Source organism: Acipenser ruthenus, chromosome 38 (genome assembly GCF_902713425.1).
Source record: "Acipenser ruthenus chromosome 38, fAciRut3.2 maternal haplotype, whole genome shotgun sequence".
Lineage (NCBI taxonomy): Eukaryota > Metazoa > Chordata > Actinopteri > Acipenseriformes > Acipenseridae > Acipenser > Acipenser ruthenus.
The window spans coordinates 571,821-587,723 of record NC_081226.1 but is presented as its reverse complement, the minus strand read 5'-3'; the positions used below and the strand labels follow the sequence as shown (position 1 = coordinate 587,723).

The 15,903-nt window shown below is 39.4% G+C and overlaps 1 protein-coding gene across 2 annotated transcripts in view; it reads right to left on the bottom strand.

Annotated features, from left to right (window-relative positions):
* The window catches only part of LOC117434010 (POU domain, class 2, transcription factor 2), a 75,638-nt gene that overhangs the window by 58,065 nt on the left and 1,670 nt on the right, over positions 1–15,903 (bottom strand). The window contains exons 1-2 of one of the 2 annotated variants that reach the window (XM_059008929.1): positions 13,150–13,409; positions 4,496–4,549 (exon numbers count right to left, since the gene is read on the bottom strand). The gene's annotated coding sequence lies outside the window, so the exon portion shown is untranslated. Of the gene's footprint in view, positions 1–4,495; positions 4,550–13,149; positions 13,410–15,903 lie in introns of those variants that run through there. The other variant, XM_059008927.1, reaches the window with a different exon arrangement.

The window sequence follows — 15,903 nt, the reverse complement described above, 5'->3', positions numbered from 1 at the left end:
CGCAGTCAATTTTCATGTTGCTCTCTTTATTACTTTCCTTCTCCCTCTCTCTCTCTCTCATGTTTAATCTTGTTTTCATTTCCCCCTTCTTTCTTTCTTTCTTTCTTTCTTTCCCCTTTTCTCAGTGCAACATAGTTGTTCTTATTTTTTTAAATGTTCTGTCTCTTTCTCTCTCTCATTTTACCTTCACCTTGTTATCACCCCCTAACACTGGAATTCTCCTGTCTCTCGCTCTCATTTCATTTTTCTTCCCTATTTATTTTCTCTTTCTATCCCTTTCTTTCTCTGTATAATACTATTAATAGTAGTAGTAGGTTACCCTATAACGTTTTAATAAAAAAATATTTTAAATGAAAAAATGGCACATTATAATAATAATAATAATAATAATAATAATAATAATAATAATAATAATAATAATAATAATACACCTCGTTTTCATAATAATAATATCAACAACAAGCCTTTAAATAAACAAGGTTTTCATTTTTTTGGGTTCCTAGATATTGGTTGTGCCGCACCTTCAGGGATAATCATGAGCACAATGTGTCAGGTTACATGTTTTGATGCAGTTGCAATCGGGTTTCACACAGGGTCCGTTCATTCATCAGGTTCAATCAAAGACAACTACAGCAAAGCCTCACCTTAACACATTCTCAATGATAAAGACCACCTCAGTATAAAGACCACCTCAGTATAAAGACCTCCTCTGTATAAAGACCTCCTCTGTATAAAGACCTCCTCTGTATGAAGACCAGCTCTGTATAAAGACTACCTCAGTGTAAAGACCTCCTCTGTATGAAGACCACCACTGTATAAAGACCTCCTCAGTATAAAGACCTCCTCTGTATAAAGACCTCCTCTGTATAAAGACCTCCTCTGTATAAAGACCTCCTCTGTATGAAGACCAGCTCTGTATAAAGACTACCTCAGTGTAAAGACCTCCTCTGTATGAAGACCACCACTGTATAAAGACCTCCTCAGTATAAAGACCTCCTCTGTATAAAGACCACCTCAGTATAAAGACCTCCTCTGTATAAAGACCTCCTCTGTATGAAGACCACCACTGTATAAAGACCTCCTCAGTATAAAGACCTCCTCTGTATAAAGACCACCTCAGTATAAAGACAACCTCAGTATAAAGACCAGCTCAGTATAGAGAGATTAAAGCCACTATTTTTCCAGCACTGATTGGCTCCTACTGACGCCAGTATAAAGCCAGCTGCAGTATTAAGGCCGCCCTCCCTGTATTCAGACTAGAACAACGATTCTCAATGTCGAAAGACATTTTTAAAAAAAAGACTTCTCGTGGAAACGTTTGTCGTTGAATTTATTACGTTTCCTTTATCATTTCTAAATTCAGCCCCGTCGAGTGTGTAATACAGTTATGGATGTAATACTAATATGAAAAATCAACATGTGTAATAGTCTACGGAGCGGGTGAATGAAAGAGATATTTGGGTACGGTTACAGGGTTACAGCAAACCTGCATATCGATTTCGAATTCTTTCACTCGCAAGCTCTGCTAATAACAATTTGGAATAAAAAAAAAAAAAAAAAAAATCTCAAAAGACAATTGCAACAAATAGTCAGCAGTAGATCCTAATTTAGCTGGCGGTACTCCTCCCCAAACAATAGCCTCCTTATTGATAGCGATCAATAGCGGAGTCCCACCCCAGCCCTGCTGTTGCGAAGCTCAGATCGAGTCACTCAAACCTGACTTACTGTTATTGCTGGACACCCGACACACTTTTACACCGCTTAACTGGGAGTTAATAATGAATTCATTAATCCCGGCTCGGGTTATTGATAGGCTCCTTCAATGGTGATACGTAATCAATACCAAGATATTAGCAGCAATATCACAGCCATCAATTGCAATCCCCGCAGCCCCCCTAAATTCAGCGGCTGACCGTTTTATTGCAAATAAAAAATAAAAAAAAAACGAACGCGTACCCCGGCTTTAAATTTATTAAGGCAATTTTTCTTCTGAAATTATTTGAATTCTTCACTCCTTAAAATAAATGTTGTTATTGTTTTTTGTTTGTTTGTTTGTTTGTTTTTAATCGTTGTTCTGTTTGTTAAATTCTTATTAATCCTTCAATAAAGAACTTGGAGATGTATTTTAATGCCTGGTCTGTGAATTTCAGTTGCGTCAGCGTCGGCTTTACCCACAGCTGTACAGTGCTGGATTTAGAAATATCACATCAATTCAATGATAAACGTTTCGGTTAAAAGTCTTTCTCAATGTCTTCATCTGATTTAGAAATACTAAAAGACACCTAATAAATTCAGCTTCTCTGTGCTTCACAATGCTTGCCTGTGCTTTACCGTGCTTTCACCGCGCGTTATTACACTTTGCTATGCTTTTACTGTGGGGAACTTTTCCAACGGTTAGCTTACCATGGTTTGTTTTTTAATATGCTTTACCAGACCTCTCTGTGCTTTCCAATGCTTCCCTATGCTTTACCATACCTCTCTGTGCTTTACAATGCTTCCCTATGCTTTACCAGACCTCTCTGTGCTTTACAATGCTTCCCTATGCTTTACCAGACCTCTCTGTGCTTTACAATGCTTGCCTATGCTTTACCATACCCCTCTGTGCTTTACAATGCTTCCCTATGCTTTACCAGACCTCTCTGTGCTTTACAATGCTTGCCTATGCTTTACCGTACCCCTCTGTGCTTTACAATGCTTCCCTATGCTTTACCATACCTCTCTGTGCTTTACAATGCTTCCCTATGCTTTACCAGACCTCTCTGTGCTTTACAATGCTTCCCTATGCTTTACCAGACCTCTCTGTGCTTTACAATGCTTCCCTGTGCCTCACCATAATTAACTAGATAAAACTCCTATTAGCTAATTTTACAAAAACTACAACCAAACAACAAACTATAAGTGATACATTTCCAGTCCCCTTCAGCACCCTCAAAAACGTGTTTAATATTAAAAATGTATAACATTTCCATTACCATTTTTTTTTTCTTCTAATTAAAAAAAAAAACATTTAAACTTTCACATTGGTATATTGTGTGTGTCGGCTATCATTATCATCTCCGAGGTCCTCCCTTATCTTTTGAAGGCGAGTTCATTTGTCGTGACTCCTGGCTGTTTGTTTTATCTTGTGTATTTAAGCACAATGAAAGTGCTGAAGGACTGTTTAATTCATTCGTTGTGATACGGAATGGGGTCTGAGGCTGCCTGGCTATAGCGGTCACTCTGCATAACCTTTTTATGAACCTAAAGGGCAAACGCAGACCTTTTGTGCTACAAGAAATAAATCATGACTCAAATCAAGAACTATCCCCTGCCCAAGGGACAGGGAAGAGTGACCATTGAAATCTGAGGACCGCATTAAAAATGCCTCCTCCCCGGGCAGTGTTTAAAACACAATGTATATACACTATATATTAAATATTTCATAAGCTTTGATTTATACCTAAGAAACAGCTACATGAAATGTTATCTAGTATAATAAGAAAGAAAAAAAGAAAGAAAGAAAGAAAGAAAGAAAGAAAGAAAGAAAGAAACAAAGTTTAACCATGGATATAATGGCTATTGTACATTATATAACATTATAAAACCCTGTACAGAACTACAGCAGCTACCCACCATGGTGTCTATATAAAGTGCTGATCTAGTGCGCTGGCATTGCCTGCTGTGTGCTGGGCAGAGCCTCGCTGTGCTGTACTGCACACAGGGCAATGCTGGCGGGACCGCACTATATAACACTAATATAAAACCCTGTACAGAACTACAGCAGCTACCCACCATGGTGTCTATATAAAGTGCTGATCTAGTGCACTGGCATTGCCTGCGGTGTGCTGGGCAGAGCCTCGCTGTGCTGTACTGCACACAGGGCAATGCTGGAGGGACCGCACTATATAACACTAATATAAAACCCTGTACAGAACTACAGCAGCTACCCACCATGGTGTCTATATAAAGTGCTCATCTAGTGCGCTGGCATTGACTGCTGTGTGCTGGGAAGAGCCTCGCTGTGCTGTACTGTACACAGGGCAATGCTGGCGTTACTGCACTATATAACACTAATATAAAACCCTGTACAGAACTACACTAGCTACCCACCATGGTGTCAATATAAAGTTCTAGTGCACTGGCATTGACTGCTGTGTGCTGGGCAGAGCCTCGCTGTGCTGTACTGTACACAAGGCAATTCACAGTAAAAATTCACAAGAACATAAGAGCTTTGCGAATGACAGGAGGCCATTCGGCTCAACTAACCTCATCCGGTTCCTGGCAGCTGATTGATCTCAGATCTCTTTGTCAAGTCGGGTCTTAAAGGATCCCAGTGATTCTGCCTCAGCAACATGGCTAGGTAGCCCATTCCACACCCCCACCCCTCTCTGTGGGAAGAACTGTCTCCTTTCCCTCTATCTGCACTTCATTTCTGACCATGTGTCCTCTGGTCCTGGGTTAATATTTCACACACACACACACACAATTTATTTAACAGAAATCCTTCCTCACTTACTTTTTGGTGGCTTGAAGGCAGTTTGTAAACCCGCGATTCCATTTACATCAGTTCCTGCAAAATAAACAGCAGAGAAACAAGCATGTCAGCGGTGCGCTCATTCCTGTAAAAAAGTTTGACATGCAGACAGACAGACAGACAGACAAGCAGGGGGCCTCCGTGCACCCCAGATTCAGAACTTGTGTTGAAGAATGTCCTTAACAAGTGTAACTCCAATTGGACAAACGGTTGTCTAATATATAGAAACTTAAGGACGACAGACAGCCAGACAGCCTCCATATACTCCCAGATTATGATACATTATAATGGTGCTAAAGAAGATCCTTAGCAAGTTTCGTGACAATTTTGGGTGTGTATGTGTCAGTGTGTGTCTCTCAATGTGCGTCTCAGTGTGTGTATGTCTCAGTGCGTGCGTCTAACTGCAGTGTGTGTGTCTCAGTCTCAGTGTGTCAGCGTGTGTCTCAGTGTGTACTGTAGTATTGAACTTCCTCAGCCAGCCCTGTACTGTACACAGTGTTCCCTTGGGGGTGTATAGCACAGCTCCAGCTGATAAAATCACTTCATTAACACTGGCTATTGGATCGCAGCTCTCTGCCTAATTAAATGTGTGTTTAAACAGGCAGATTCACTGCAGACACTGACAGCTGGCCACGAAGCTCACCCACACCCACAGAACACTCCACAGAGCTACACTTGCACATACCACAAGAAACAAACACAGTGACAAGCGCTGGGACATAGTTTGCCATGTTTATTGATATGCTTTACCATACCTTGCTATTCTTCACAATGCTTACCAATGCTTTGGCGTGCTTTAAACTGTGCTTTATTACACTTTGCTATGCTTTTTAAACATGCTTTTATTACAGGGGGACTTTTATAACTTTTGACTGTGGCGTGGATATCAGCTTGTATCGTACAGCACCCGGCCTATACCATGTTCTATATATATATATATAATATACAGCAGACCCTGATATTGATGTGATACAGCCCTCTGAAATGTCTTTATAATATATAGCAGACCCTGATATTGATGCGATACAGCCCTATGAAATTATATGCTATTATATATGCTTAATGATCCTCCACAAACTGGCATTTCACGAGTTTAAGAAAGAAAGAATGAAAAAAAGAAAGAATCCCATTAATGGGGGAATCCCTTCTCCTGCGGCGGGAATTCCCTCTCTAAACACTAAATATTGACGTGACCCCCCCCCCTCCCTCACCCCCACCCCCCCGTGTGTTAGTGTGTTCAACATCTCTCCTAATTGTTTTGACTGCTGCAATTGGCAAGGCGATTAGGCCCTATTGATTTCCGCGTGCTAACTGCATTGATTTTTACAATTCTTATTGATCCTGACTTTAAATCTCAAAGAAACAAGACCTCTTCTCTCTCTCTCTCTCTCTGGGTTGTGTTGACACCAAAACAAAACACAACTCCATGTGCGACGGCGTCTGTACACAGCACTACAGCGCAATCACTCATCACATCTGCGTATCCCAGCGCAGCCCCGTTTTCTCAGCAACACAGGCTTCTTTAATTGTTCTGTTTCTTCATCTTATTTTAAGGTGATGTCATTTCCATCTCATATAAACTATCAGATACAAGGAAACTTCAGGCTCTGTATCTCATCAATATCAGGGTCTGCTATATATTATAAAGACATTTCAGAGGGCTGTATCTCATCAATATCAGGGTCTGCTATACACACTGGCATAAAACAGAATGAGGGTGTGTGGTGGGGGGGGGGGGGGGCACTCAGACCCGTTACTTGCTAAATTTCTTGGTCTCCCTGAATAGAAATTTGTCTCCTCATAAAATGTATGCAAAAGATTGTAATGATCAAGCCACCTCACAAGGGCAGTTTAATATTTCTAAATCAATTGCAGCTGAAATGTCTGTGATTGAATTAATTAAGTTCCGTTTAGTGTTTCTAAATCAACTGAAGACACAGAGAAAGACCTCTAGTCGAAACGTCTGCCATTGAATGTATTGAGTCACTTTTACTATTTCTAAAACACACACACACAGGCACATGTAGATAAAGAAAGAAAGAAAGAAAGAAAGAAAGAAAGAAAGAAAGAAAGAAAGAAAGAAAGAAAGAAAACAAATACAAATAAATAAAATAGTAAATAAAAGGAAGCTGGAAGTAATCCACCAATGGCGTTGGAGCTGAGCGTTGGGAGCTGTCCAATGGCGTGGCTGCGTGCGTGGGGGGGGGGGGCTGGCAGGCGTGGGGGTCACTCGATACACAGAAAATCAATGGGAGGGGAGTAGATGCTTCCCACAGCACAGTAAGGGGAGATTAAGCCTGAATTTCTCTGACACTCTCCTAATCAGACAGTCAATAATTGTGACACACTGGGGCTATTAACCTATTGATAAACTATCAAAACAACAAGGGAGAGAGAGAGAGAGAGAGGGAGAAGGAGAGAGAGAGAGAGAGAGAGAGAGAGAGAGAGAGAGATACAGGGACAGGGAGAGAGGGAGAGGTAGAGGGAGAGAGAGGGAAAGAGAGAGAGAGATACAGACAGGGAGAGAGGGAGAGAGAGAAAGAGGGAATATTCTGTCGAGCTGGCAGAAAAGGGTTTCTTGATAAAAGTGGGATGAAGAAAAACTAAAAATCTTTTTCAGGGGCAAAGAAAGCGGTGTCAGAAATCTTTGCTGTGGATAATATGGCAGCCTTAAGCCTCCTCATTGTAAGTGCAGTCGTGATATAGATATGCATTATATTTACAATATATATATATGTTTTGATTCAAAAGAGAAAGATATGTACAACTTATCAAAACGTTGGGCAGCTGGCTCTTTGAGCTAAATATATATATATATATTTCTGTAAATTTACAACATTAACTATGGCAGTACTTGTATGACTTGAAAGGCCAATGGATTTTGAATTTGAGAAAGGGAGAGAACTGAGCAGAGGGGAGAGACTTCATTCATGCATTGGTTTCCTTTACGCCTTTCTGATGCAGTCGTTTCTGTAGTTTCTGTTATATGAACTCATACAATGGGGCTCATTTTTTTTTTAAATACATTTCAAATATTCGAATACTTTTAAAATGTTTTTTTTTTTTTTAGTCTGCTCCAATTATTTTCTCCCCAATTTAGAAAGTCCAATCACACTCTCTCATCGCAGCAAATCTTCCCAGCAGCTCAGGGTAGCTGAAGGTGAGCGGGACAGACCAGCTTCCTGTTCTACACCCAGGAACTCGAGAGCGAACCTCAGCGAGTTACCGGCCTCTGGAGGACGAAGGCCAGATAACGAAAAACGAGTAAAAGAACGAACGAAAATGACAGGAAAAAAGAAAGAAAATGAGCCTTTAGTAGTAGTAGACCCTCTAACAAGGCATGGTTGCAGCCTCTCTCTCTCTCTCCCTTCCCCCTCTCTCTCTTTCCCCCTCTCTCCATTTTTTTAAAGATATATAAGAATTATTTTTCAAATCCTCCCTAACATTTCCAATTGCAGTTGTGTAGGCATGACAGATTGGCTACAAACAGAGGCAGACACCAGGATTAAACTGCAGTCTCTCCAGTCCTGTAGCCCCCCCACCCCCCGACCCCTCCCTCGGAACCGTTCTCTGCCGCCACCCGTACTGCAAGTCAATTCCCACATGTTTGGTGAATCTGTTTTTTTTTTTTTTTTTTTACCTGACTAAATCCGGTAAGTCCAATAAGACGCGCCTTATCTCCTCTCTCTCTCTCTCTCTCACACACATTACCCAAATCTGCCCAGTTCAAATGGCCTTTACTGGCATGACAATTCATACAAGTACAAAGATAATGCAGCAAATGTACAGAAATATTGAACATCTGCCATCCAGCTGAAGGACCTGTAGTCCGAAACATCCTGACATAATTCTTTTTTTTTTTTTTATCAATTATTCACATTTTTTGTACATAACATTACCTTTTTTATATATAATATAACACAATCTCAGTACAACAGTGCTGGTATTGAAAGCCTCCACTCTGCTCTTCCAGTGAGGAGGCTGCAGGCTGTCATATTACACACAGCACTGATTTCTGACACCTCTTTCTTTTCCCCCCGGAAAGATTTTTAGTCTTTCTTCATCTCCTTTTCATTAAGAAACCTCCTTCTTATTCTGCCAGCTTGCTAGATTATTTGTCTCTAATTTGTATTTTGTACATCCCCTCGCTAGCCTCCTCTCTACCCCATCTCTCTCTATCTTTCTTTCATTTTCTCTCTTTCCTTTCCTCTCTACCACTCGTCTCTGCCTCTCTCTCTCTCTCCCTCAATCTCTTTTCTTCTCCTCCTCCTCTGCCTCTCTCACTCTATCTATTTCTTTCTTTTCATCTCTCCCTCTCTCTCTCTCTATCCCCCTCCTGATAGAGTCAACACCTCCCTCTAGCCCCTGTTTTCAATAGGATTACACACAGACCAGCACTCAGGTAAATTAAAAGAGGGGTCGTGCAGCAACACAATGAATTAACAAGATACGATCATTTCAAAAAACCTGAAAAACAGCAAAACCATAGCCCTCGACTATTACACAGTAATGTTGCAGGACTGGGGGGGGGGGGTTACAATGGCTGTGTCTGCAGCCCCACTTACAGACACATTTAACTTATTTAGACTGCATGAATGTCAGTGTGTGTGTGTGTGTGTGTGTGAGTGTGTCTGTTTCTGTGTGTTTCGGTCGCGCTTGGCTGCTGTGAGAAGGAGGAGGAGGAGAAGGAGGGGGGGGGGGGGGTTGGTGACAGGGGTCAGAGGTTAATTTAGTGGGTCCCGGGGGGGGGTCAGATTTATCTTATAAATATGAATTAAACCTCTCTGTGTCAGAAACCTCTGGTTTAGCACAGAGAGAGAGACAGACAGGCAGAGAGACAGGCAGACAGACAGACAGTGAGACGGACGGACAGACACGATCATGGTAAACTAACCCACAGCACTAAAGCACAGCAAAGTGTAATTAAGCACAGTGAAAGCACGGTAAAGCACAGGGAAGCATTGTGAAGAATAGCGAGGTACGGTAAAGCATGTTAAAAAAAAACCAAAGCAAACCAGGGTAAACTGTGGTAAATGCATTGCATAACCATAGGAAAAGCATGGTGAAAGTGCAGAAATACCATGGAAGACAATTAAACGATGACAAACATAATCACCTACACTGAGTCGTTTGCTTATTATGTAAAACAAATTAAAGAATATATGAGGTTAAACATAGGAAACTATACAGGCAATATAAGGCAAAATAAACTAAGTCAAGTAGACAAACACTGCAGTTAGAGTCTTCAGTGTGCTGGCTAGACATCTGTCTCAATAACGAGAGTTAAAGAGAAAAAAAAGGGAGAGGGAGATAGTGAGAGAGAAAGAAAGGGGGAGAGAGAGGCTGTGAAAGAGTAATACAGAGAAATGAGGGAGAGAGATAAAAAAGCAAAGGAGAGAGAGAAAGAGAGAAATGGAAAAGTAGAGTGAGAGAGAAAGGAAGAGAGGGAGAGAAACAGAAAGGACAGAAGGCGAATCCCTCACTTTCAATCCAACAACCAACAAGATATCCCTCTCTTCACCTCTCCTTCCCTCTCTCTTTCACTGTCTTTCCCTCTTTCTCCGTCTTTCTATCTCCTGCCCTCTTTCTCCATCATCTCTTTCTCTCTCCCTCATCCTCTCTCTCACTCTGTCCCTCCCCTCTCCCCTTTTCCTCTCTCTCTCTCTCTCTCTCTCTCTCTCTCTCTCTCTCTCTCTCTCTGTCTGTCACCAGTGGCCGGGGTCATGGCAGAGGTCAGGGTGAGCAATGAGGCTGGCTGGCTGTGATGAAGGTGACCTCTGCCCCAGCACAACCTGACAAGCTGCCAACAGCATACAGCCTTGACTAAAATACAACGACTAAATACAGTATCAATGATATCAGGAGGTTTGGGACAACAAGTCATCTGAATACAGTAAAGCATTGCTTTAAATACACCTCACCTCAGGGTTCACACAGCGTCCGTTCCTTCATCAGGTTCAATCTGCTGCACAATTGCACTGCACTTCCAATACAAAGACAACTACAGCAAAACCTCACCTTAACACATTCTCAATGATAAAGACCACCTGAGTATAAAGACCAGCTCTGTATAAAGACCTCCTCTGTATAAAGACCACCTGAGTATAAAGACCAGCTCTGTATAAAGACCTCCTCAGTATAAAGACCTCCTCAGTATAAAGACCTCCTCTGTATAAAGACCTCCTCTGTATAAAGACCACCTCAGTATAAAGACCACCTCAGTATAAAGACCTCCTCTATATAAATCATCAGACACCGACAGAAAACAGTCAAAGGAAATCAACAGAAATCAGTGGAAAGCAATAAAAGAAATTGTAGAAATCATTGGGAATCAACAGAAATTTAAAAAAAAATTAATTGGTGGAAATCGTCTGATATCAGGAGTAATTAACAACAACAAAAATACTACTACTACTACTACTACTACTACTACTACTACTACTACTACTACTACTAATAATAATAATAATAATAATAATAATAATAATAATAATCTACAGATATCAATCTAGCTACCAGATTTCTACCAGAAGTCTGTCAAATGTTTTTTTCCATGGCAGTAGCACCCGAAGGGCTCTGTTTTCCACTGCGCTGTAATGGTGACCTTTTTAATTCTGTAAGGTGAAAAATCACTGTGCAATCGTCACGCTTTCTGTATCTCCCTGCCCTCCCCTCCTCGCTCTAACAGCAGAGGATATACAACGGCACTCACCAGCAAAAAAACTAATTACACAGTAATGCCTCGCTTAAACGCCATCTCAGCACAGCTTTTATTTTTCAATGTCTATAATAACGTGGCAATAGACACATTCTAAACGACAGGCATTTCATCTATGAAGCATATTTCAGTGTCTTTAAATGAAGATATTGGTTGAAAAACACTTCTAGTCGAAACGCCATTGAATGCATGCAGTTTATTTGAGCCTTTCTAAATTCAGCGCGATTGCGATTTTTACGCTCACGATGTGCTCACAATTAAGGCCACAAATTCATGTTTTAGTATGTAATTTGTTTTATAAGGTATCATAGGGTATATTTGCAGATTTTTTTTGCCCAAAAATCTTGCCCAATCTTATTTTGTGCGTTATTTATGTTTTAATCTTTAAAAAAAAAAGATCATATGGTCTTATTTACCGCATCCGGTAATGATAAAGAACTTATTGAAAACAGATTTGTTTGAAAAGATGTTTAAAGATTATGTACAAAAATAAATAAAAATAAAAAAACGATATGAATGTGGCAATAGACAAATTTGTTTCCACAAATATACTCTCCTATGGTAGGCGAAACAACTGCCCTAGGAAATTTGAAAATGACCATCTTGTAGTCCCTTTTACATCTGAAAGGGGGATTATATAACCAAATGGGCTACTACTTAAAAAAATAAATACAAACTGGATGCAAAAAAAATAGCCTGCCAATATGTCTGGTCTGTTAGGTCAGAGACAGACTCGTGTGCTGCAGTCGACAGAAAGGGCCGACGGCCGAGGTCGGGAGTTAATCTTTTACCCCCCTACCCCCCTACCCCCCCTCCCTCTCTCAGCACCAGAGGTCACGACAGAGAAATGAGGTCAACATCTGAGTGTGTCAGCGAGTGTGCGTGTGTTAAAAAGAGTGTGTTTGTTTCTGTTTGAATGTCAGTGTGTGCGTGCCTGTGCGTGTGTGTGTTTCTGAGCTTTACTAGTGCGTGTGTGCGTGTGCGTGTGCGTGTGTCCATACAAGTGCGTGTCTGTCTGCGTGAAACTAGGCAATGCATCTGTGTGTCGATATATCAATCCTTTTGCGCAGACAAAACGTCCCTGCCACGACACAGCGGCCGCTAAAACCACCTTACAAAAACACACTGCGAGTCGCGCTAAAATCAACCCTTTCATGCCTCATATGGGAACGGATAAGCAGAAAAAAAAAACTCTCTTCTAGTCTTTATATGGGGGACATGTGGAAGCAAATGCATGTTAGCCTCATATGAGGATTACATGTTTCCCCACAGAAAGCAATGGGGGGAAAAAAATTAAAAGCTGTGCAATTAAAACTATGTTTATTAGGTGTCCAAAACAACTTTTGTTTTCCATCTGTTTTCAACATTTTATGTGTGTGTGTGTGTGTGTGTGTGTGTGTGTGTGTGTGTGTGTGTGTGTGTGTCTAGCAGCAGTGACCACTCTCATAAAAAAATATCTGTGTTCAAATAACTATTGCAGCTGTAGGCCTTTATCACACAAAGCGCGTCCATGCGTTTAATAATTAAACACTAAACTAGAAATGAACTGCAGGCCTTTACCCTTCATTATCCAACAGTAATAATGTTATTATTATTATTATTATTATTATTATTATTATTATTATTATTATTATTATTATTATTATTACGAACAAGTGGTGTACTAGGAAACAAAACGGCTATAAGGAGAACATCATAACTCGTTTAAATAAAAAAAGGAAATTGTATTAAACGAATGTAGTAAATGAATGAACGAAAGCATATTTAAAAACAGAATCTAAAATTAGAAAATATAGTCGCCAAAACGTACACCAGGGCGGCAGGGTGCTCGGGTTACAATGTACATTCTGTATATTGTGTGTTACATTAATTATAGACACATATAATATCTTATAATAATGGAAAGTGAAGCACTCACCGTTTCATTTTGAAGCGATATACAAACACTGGCGCGTTGAGGCCCGGTGAAATCATTAAGAAACTCGGATTTGCGTATTTGCCTGCCCGTCGCCGACTTAAAATACTACTAATAATAACCTTAAATACTACTACTACTAATAAAAATAATAATAATAACCTTAAATACTACATTAGACACCAACAACCTTTTCTTCGTTAAAAGTAAAAAACACAGCACGCTATTCTCTTTAATTTAAGAGGCTGACAGGAACGGTTCCGAATTATTCTAACGGCAGCGCCTCGCGCTGAGCTCGAGGCAGAGACTGTATTTGAATTTTGAATTCCCGCACGAGACTCTATCACTCGAAACACCTGTCAAAGCGCGGGAGACGCCTCGTCTCGTTAATTAAGGTATAATAACCGAATAATAATAATAATAATAATAATAATAATAATAATAATAATAATAATAATAATAATCCTGTCCATTTCAGAATATGTATTTGATAAATAGAAAAAAAAAAAACACCAAACCCGTTTAGAAAAGTCAGATTTTATATTAAACCCATCCTTAGTAATACCTAACGACAAGAAAAACGATGGGGTGGGTTGATTGTATGGTCTTTTACAGAGGCAAGGCTACAGGGTTAACTAAACGTGTAAGTGACCGTGATACGTTTTTTAATGTTACTTTGAATTTTCCAAATGTTTTTTTTTTTTTTTTTTTAAATTAAATAAAAGTATTTTCAATTGTTGAACGCCACATTAAATACAGCATAGGTTATTAATTGAGTGTGAAGACAGAATAACAGAATAACTGGTGTCCCCTGAAAGACTCCAAGCCTTGTTTTATTTATTATTATTATTATTATTATTATTATTATTATTATTATTATTATTATAAGTGAACAAAACAACGTGTTGGGTTTTTAATAAGAACTGAGGCTAATTATCTCGCCCTGATTTAACACACCAAACTAAAAATCAAGGGAGCGGGTGTTTAAAAATCCGGCCGTTCAGTCTTAGAATTAAAAGATATTTAAAAAGACTGTTAAAGAGAGAGGTAAGTTTCGACGTTATGTTTTATTTTATTTTTACTCCGAGAAAAAAAAAAAATACGAGTGGGCATTTTATAGAAGGTATTTATTTATTTATTTATTTATTTATTTATTATCATAAACTAAAACTGAGGTCGCGTTTTCTAGAAATGACAGATGGATGTAAAGCTAAACATAGCTTTACACATGGAAGGAAATAATAATAATTAAAAATAAATAAAACACTTGAAATGTATTACTGTATATTGTGTAACACTTGAAATGTATTTGCTAACGATTGTAAGTCGCCCTGGATAAGGGCGTCTGCTAAGAAATAAATAATAATAATAATAATAAATAAATAAAACATTACAAGTAAATAGTGAATATATAGTGAATATAGTGAATATATTCCTGTAGGAACTCGCCTATACCTATTGCACGTATGGTTATAAAAAAAATACAATATTTACAAATCAACAGCGCCAAGGGGCTACTGTAAAAAACAAAAACATACGAACAGCGTATTTAATTAAGGGGAATATGATTCCGTGTCACATCTCCAGCACAATCGTGCTGTTCTCTTATTTAAATAAATCAAAATAGCACATATATATAAATATTCATTGACTCTGATTTGAAACAGATATACAGATATATCGCATCTCTAACAGAAAGATTGCCAGACTGTTATTTATGTTTATGACGTACTCGCTTTAACTGAACTTCACTCCTATTAATAAAATCGGGAGAATCGGGAGCCTATTAAAGACAGATAGGCATTGCTGGGGATAATGAGCTGTCATATATGTTAATGATATTTAAGCCGTATTTGTTAAATCACAACTGTACATATAATATGTATAACCATTGCTTATGTTTATTCAAAAGTAAATTCAAAATGTGAAATGAGTGATTTTTATTCTAACCAGCGTGTTGTATAGACTGCTATTTTCAGACTCGAGGCATATATTAATTAATAAGAATTTAAAATGCGAGCGGCCGTATAACTCATAGGCAATACACCATTCCTTAAAAATAATACTCGTGTAATAATTAAACATATTCAAAATGTAATATGGAAATGATGAAAAAATAAAGGAAATAACCTGGATATCTATCTATCTATCTATCTATCTATCTATCTATCTATCTATCTATCTATATATGTGTGTGCGTGTGTGTCTCAGTGTGTGTGTGTTTCTGTGTATGTGTGTGTGTGTGTCTCAGTATGTGTGTGTCAGTGTGTGTGTTTGTGTGTGTGTCAGTGTGTGTGTCAGTGTGTGTGTGTGTGTGTCTCAGTGTGTGTGTGTGTGTCTCAGTGTGTGTGTGTTTCTGTGTATGTGTGTGTGTGTATGTGTGTGTGTGTGTCAGTGTGTGTGTGTCAGTGTGTGTGTTTGTGTGTGTGTGTGTGTGTCTCAGTGTGTGTGTGTGTGTGTCAGTGTGTGTGTCAGTGTGTGTGTGTGTGTCAGTGTGTGTGTCAGTGTGTGTGTGTGTGTATATGTGTGTCTCAGTGTGTGTGTGTGTCAGTGTGTGTGTCTGTGTGTGTGTGTCTCAGTGTGTGTGTGTGTTTCTGTGTATGTGTGTGTGTGTATGTGTGTGTGTGTCTCAGTGTGTGTGTGTCAGTGTGTGTGTTTGTGTGTGTGTGTGTGTGTGTCTCAGTGTGTGTGTGTGTGTCAGTGTGTGTGTGTGTCAGTGTGTGTGTCTGTGTGTGTGTGTCTCAGTGTGTGTGTGTG